Source organism: Phoca vitulina, unplaced genomic scaffold, assembly GCF_004348235.1.
Source record: "Phoca vitulina isolate PV1807 unplaced genomic scaffold, GSC_HSeal_1.0 scaffold1, whole genome shotgun sequence".
Taxonomy (NCBI): domain Eukaryota; kingdom Metazoa; phylum Chordata; class Mammalia; order Carnivora; family Phocidae; genus Phoca; species Phoca vitulina.
This window is the reverse complement of record NW_022589704.1, coordinates 103,486,523-103,493,214: the sequence shown is the minus strand read 5'-3', so window position 1 is coordinate 103,493,214 and position 6,692 is coordinate 103,486,523. Positions and strand designations below refer to the sequence as shown.

Genomic DNA, 6,692 nt, shown 5'->3' with positions numbered 1-6,692 from the left:
GCAAAAGACAATTTATTCTGAGTTGCCTTAGAACTAAAAATGTGTGTGCGTATTGTGTGTATGTGTGTGTGTGTGTATTATTGGAGGTGGAAAGGTGATGAGGGTGTTATTTATTAATAATAATAAAAGAGCTCTCTGCCTGCCAAGTGGCTTCTTAGATTCATGGATCAGAGTGAAGTCGACACAGAGAGTTGGAAAAATTATCAGAGTAGGAATTTGGGTAAGATGGCATGACTTCAACATGCTCAGTTTTAAGAAATTCTAGGACTTTGAGAATGCAACAGTATGGTAGGCAGAATTCCAAGGAATGTCCCATTCCCTGGTCCTTCAAACTCTAGTCTAGGTATCACTGTGAAGGGACTTTGCAATTGTAATTTAAGATTCAAATCAGTTGACCTTAAAATTTGGAGACACTCCAGGTAAGCTTGATCTAATTATATAAGCCTAGTAAAAGGCAGAAGAAGACAGCAGACAGGAAGCCAGAGAGATCTGAAGGGCAAAAAGTACTCAAAATGCAAATGACGCTTTAAAGATGGAAAGAGCAAGGTAGGTGCCCCCAGGGATCAGATAGTGATCCTGCAGCCAGCAAGGAAATGGGGGTCTTGGTTCTACAATCTCAAAGAGGTGCATTCATCTCGTCAACGACATGCCTGAGTTTAGAAATGGATTCTTGCTCTCCTCTCCTCTGTCCTGTTCTCCAGATAAGCCCTCAGTCTGGCTGACACCTTGACTTCAGCTTCATGATACCTGAGCACAGACCAGCCAAGCTCATCTGGGCTTCTAACCTACAGAAACAGAACATAGCTGCTGTTTTAAGATGCTAAATTTATAGTAATTTCTTATGCAACAAGAGAAAACTAATACAACTTTTTCTCCATGTGCATGCATAATCTAGATAATGGGCATGTATTCAAGTAAATATCATATAATAGGTGCTCACTAAATGAATGTGAAAATTTTTATTGTTATGTTCTAAAGATACTCAGAAAATCTACTTTCATGTCATTTTTAATTGATTGAAGTCTAATAAAAACGTTTTCTGTTGTATAAAAGGTGTGACTTCATTATAATATAACAGACTTTTTTGAGTAATGAGTCACTCAGCTATTCTGAAAGATCCCCACCCCACATTCTGACCAGTCAGTCATAAGCCCCTTTGGTCTGACTACTTCTGTATTTTTAAGCATTTTATTATTGTTTGAAGACTGCTAGGACTTTACATGTCTTAGAAACTGTCAAACTTTAAAAAGTTCTCCTGGAGCCAAACTGCAAGGGAATGGGTGCTACATTTAGTCTGTTGCAATAAAAACAATGTTGCAGAGAGTATCTCCCAGACATGACAAGAGATAGGGACTTGATAAGGAAAAGAAATGGAAGGGCTTAAGCCCTTTGAGTCTGGTGGGCTTTGCTGAGCCAGGCATTGCAATCCTGTGGAAACTTACACCCGGATCTAAGAATAGTTGACTCAGAGAAGGAATTCAAAGGGAGAGGGTTAGTTTCTTGGCACCAGTAAGCAGAGGGTCAGTGTAAGTTCAGAGAAAATTTTACAATTTGCCACAAAAGTAAAGGTACATCATTCCATTTAAGGGTTCTGTGAATTGGCAGGAAAAAAAAATCTATATTACAGTTGAAAAACTACCTTGAATTTGAATGAACAACCCTGATTTATATCACAGAGCCAAAGAGCCTCCCCCAGGAAATACTGCTGCTCCAAATATCCCCTGTCTTTGGCGATGTTTCAGTTTCCTTCCACAGACCAGAACCCATTTAGGCTGGGTTTCTAAAAGATGCAAAGGTGAAGATGCTTAGTCAAATGAGCATTCTATGTTCCTAATTTCATATGCAGTGTCTTCATATGCAGTATGGTAAATATGGCTGGACCATAAACCAAATTCAAAGTCTCCATAACTTCTCTGCCTGAAAGCCCAGAGTCACTTTTCCCTGGCCATGTCCTGGTTCCTTTTATTTCTCCCAACCCAATGCTGTCCACAAGCATATACCATCCTCAGCCTTGCAATATCCAGAGGAAAAGAAAAAGAAAAAAAAAAAGACTCAATTCTACTCTTCACCATAAAAAACTTCCCCCAAGTAGTGCCAACTTCACATCTCCAAAATTTATGAATTCTTCTGGTCTTCAGGATAAGATCCTATAAGATACTTAGCACAGAATAGGAAGGCAATACAATTTTTTCAGATGAATATATTTTTCTACATTTTATTATTTTTTTCATGTCTACACTGTGGAGATCCAGCTTGAGCCCAATTTGAGCCCAATATCACCCACTGATGAGATGTAGTCTTATCTGTAAATGTCTTGCAGACCAGCCCCTCTTTCCATTAGTTTGAGGCAGCAAGAGGATAATATCATTGTTCAATGCAATGTTTCCGGTACCTGGATAATGTCTTTCTGTGGTAATGACCTCCAAAGCTACTGAACTATAACAAGAAAGGTATGTTGTTAAGCTTCTTGCCTATTGAGGTCAGCCTAGGGACACTACTCTATGTCTCTTACTCCAGCCAGGATGACAGAGAATCCACATCGTGGTATCATCACTAAGAATGGAAGAGAGAAAAAGACTTTGCAGGGAAGATCTTACACTCTTCGTCCATCAGTTAAGTGCTCATGCTCAGATTACACACATCAATTCTGTTCACAAATCCTTGTCCAGAGCTAGTCCTATGGACTCACCCAACCACAAGAAGCTAGGGAGTTTAGTTAGAACCATGTGCTGGCCGTATTTGATGAACATCATTCATGATTATCATACCACTAATAGAAGCAAGAAACCAAGCACAATTATCCTGACATAGGAACAAAGTCTGATCATAGGACATTTTCTAACTCTCAGATTGGTATCTCAGCTTTATCCCTGTCGAACTCACATCCAGACGTAGGCCTATGATGATAACAGCAAGGAATGGAAATAAAGTCTTTAATGAACCCTCTAGAAAAAATGTCTAAGGCATAAGTAACCCCTCTTTTATGCTTCTCTTTCACAGTGTCTCCCAAGTTGTGAGAGACAACACTCTTCGTTCCTAACAAAATTCATCACACATTATCATCTCATCCCTGGAACACTGTGGGCCTAGCTTTACTGTTATCATCCTGCGTTCTTTTTCTTAAGGCAGGTACACAAAATTTTGTATGCATCAGGAACCATGGAAGATCTATTTTCCCTTGCCAGCAGCATCCCCTGCCACCAAGGAAGTGTACAATTTTGGTCTGGTGACTTAGTGATTCCTAGTGGCAAGGGACTCCTCTGCTTAATTAATCTCATTGAGCAAATTCATCAAGTCTGAAGAACCAACTCTTTTCGGGGCCAGTTTCCCTTGTTTTCAGAGCCCATATACATAGATTAAGGCCTCACAAGACATTTCTGGCTGGAAATTTTATTCTAGAAGTGCAACAATGGTGAATGCATGTGAACTGGTTACTAAAGGCACAGACGGCACTGTGACCGGACCACTGGAAAACAGGAATGCATCAGCTGTTAGTCTTCATTTACTAGGTATTTATGCATCTTTAGGAGAGAAACGTAACTGGAATTTATGGCAATTTAATTAAATGCAGTGAAAAAAATAATCATGTTTGTTATCAGCTATGCACTGTTAGTATAGAGAATATATATAAAACCCAGAAAATACATTTAAAACAAGAGGTCATATATGATGTCTTCTAGAATCTATTAATATCCTGCTTTGCTCCTCAAAGAAAAGTGACTTCTGACTGTAGACATCTGGGAAAATTTTCTGCAGACGGCAATTTCAGAGACTTCCGGAGAGTGAGAAAGAAGTGCCAATGCTGCAGGAATAATCAGAATGAGATGTCATTCTGTTCAGGATGGGGTGAGAAGCATTTTCTGCTTACTAAATTGGAAGAAATGGGTAATCCACATATAGGTCATGGCAATTCCATCTGCCAGCGCCCCACCCCCTACTACTTTGCCCCACTTGCTTGTTTCTAATTGAACTTCTTTTCTAATTCACACTCACAGGTCAACTTCATGCACAACAACTCATTTGACATTTCTCCTGGTGTGCTGCTTTGAGTGTGGTAGAGACCCAATAGCTATGGTTCTCATGCTAAGCAATTTCGACTTAAAAAAAAAATCTCCACATATATTCACTTATGTGGTTTCCATGTTTGCCCTGTGAGTTTCACTTAGTGGAAATATCCTTTTCTTCATCTGACAAAGGAGGGTGTAGCAATTTCCATGATCATTGGCTGCAGGTAAACCAGGAATCGGGTGTCTAGCTTGCTTCTTAACTGGCAGTATTACCTTGGGCAATTTATTTAACTTCTCTTAGGCCCAATTGGTTTAATCTCTAAAAAAAAAAAGACAATAACTGTATATATCATAAGCTTGTTGGGATATTAACTGAGATAATGTATATAAAGCACGTGGTACAATTACCGACACATACACAATTTTAATAAATGGAAGATCAACATCACTTCCCTGACCAACATAAAATGTTTCTAAGGAATAGGTTTTACCTTGCACTTCACTCCATTTGTGAATCCTTGCCATCATCTGATTGCATAACCACATGGATACAAAGTAGCTACTGAAGAGAGCAGGATGTCCAACTGGCTTGCGAGCGGCCACCTTGGTTTCATGTGCAACAAAAGAATGATTTAAAAATGGGTGATGTGGGGTGCCTGGGTGGCTCAGTTGGTTAAGCATCTGCCTTCTGCTCAGGTCATGATCCCATGGTCCTGGGTTCGAGCCCTGCTTCTCCCTCTCCCTCTGTCTGTTGCTCCCCCTGCTTGTGCAATCTCTCTCTCTCTGTCAAACAAATAAATAAAATCTTTAAAAAAATAAAAATTGGTGATGTTGAGAAAGGCAAGAAGGTTTTTGTTCAGCAGGGTGCCCAGTGCCATACTGTGGAAAAGGGAGGCAAGCACAAGACTGGACCAAATCTCCATGGTTTATTTGGGAGAAAGACAGGTCAGTCCCCTGGATTTTCTTACACGGATGCCAACAAGAACAAAGGCATCACCTGGGGAGAGGAGACACTGATGAGTATTTGGAGAATCCCAAGAAGTACATCCCTGGAACAAAAATGATCTCCACTGGCATTAAGAAGACAGGGAAAAGAGCAGAATTGATAGCTTATCTCAAAAAAGTGACTAACGAGTAATAGTTGGCCATTGCCTTATTTATTACAAAACAAAAATGTCTCATGACTTTTTTTTTATGTGTACCATATTTAAATTGATCTCATACACCAGAATTCAGATCATGAATGGCTGATAGAATACTTCTTTTAGACAGTCCTGATCTAAATAAGATTGGCTTGTGGTTAAATGAATATGATCAGCTTTTTGAACTTTGATAGTAAGTCTGGTTCAGCAAGTGCTGCCACTGTTTTCCCCTCCTAAAAATATGATTGGAATTGACTAGCAATGTTCAGCTTTTCACAGAGATGGTAACTGCTATCTCTAAACTTATAGGAGATTGGTTTTATATTTAGATATATATAAATAGTTATATTAATATATTTAAATACTGAGGAAATCCCTTCCCGGTCTCAGAACAGCAAGACTCAGCTGTGTTTCAAGTTTGCTCGTTAGCCTGTTAAAAGCAAGGGATGAAGACAACCTGGCAGTGTCTTTTTGGTCTCACCTATGCCAATTTGATTAAAATTCCCTGCATCTAAAATGTTGTCTTTTGCTTAATGAAAGGTATTTTAGCATGGTTTATGTATAATATTAAATAAAGAATATTTAACACTTGTCAAAAAAAATAGCTACTGAAACAAAAAAAAAGAGCTACTGAAAAGGTAAATGAACTATTTCGAACATAAGCTTTTCACAAACTGTCCTCCAAATTGGTCTGAGGATGTGTCTTCCAAGGCTAACAGGGATGCAGTCTTAGCGGTTCAGGAGCACCTTCTGGATTCTCCTGCAATGGGTCCAAGTAAATGAGGTTTGATTTGCATTTCCTGGCCTTATTATTCCTGTGCCAATAGACTGATAGTGTGTATTAGCAAGAGTTATTATGGCCAGTGTCTGGGTTAATGGACAACTGATGATGTCTTACCCTGGGCTCCCTTTTGTCACTTTGTCACACTGAAGCACAGACCTGTCTATAATAACTTCAAATACAACGAAGGTCCACACACAAAATTGTTTGGCACTGTCGTCAAGATAAGTCAGAAATCCATTTAGTTTCCCTAATCACATTTCCAATCCACAAAAGCATGCTGACCAACCTTTGTGAAGTCATCATCATTACCAAGCAGAGCAAATGAAATAGAAAACTGACAAATACTGACTTCCTGCAGTGAGCATGAGTCACAAGGAGAAGTGTTTGTATACACTTCATATCAACTGATCCTAAGAATATTGGTCCCATTTTAAAGATTAGAAAATTAAGTCTGAAAAGCAAGGGGCTTACCTATGATCACACACAAGTGTACAAAGACATGATCTCAGCCCTAGAAGAAATTCTTGCCTGGAGACTAAGAAATATTACAGGAGTCTTTAAAAAGGATTAGCTAGTAGGAAGAATAGACTCAATATTGAGAAGGCCAACTCTCAAGGTCCACTGTTCACAGTCACAGAACAACTGGCCACCTACCAATCCTCACTACCTCAGCATGCACCCCAACATACACTCTGCCCTTGCAACAAGTTTGCCCGTACCAGGAAGAAAGGTCAGCCCAATATTTACGATTCTTTGGCA

At 39.4% G+C, this 6,692-nt stretch overlaps 1 pseudogene; it reads left to right on the top strand.

The window, feature by feature from the left end:
- Positions 1-3,409: 3,409 nt before the first annotated feature.
- On the top strand, positions 3,410-5,145 carry LOC116633093 (annotated as a pseudogene).
- The last annotated feature ends 1,547 nt before the right edge of the window (positions 5,146-6,692 follow it).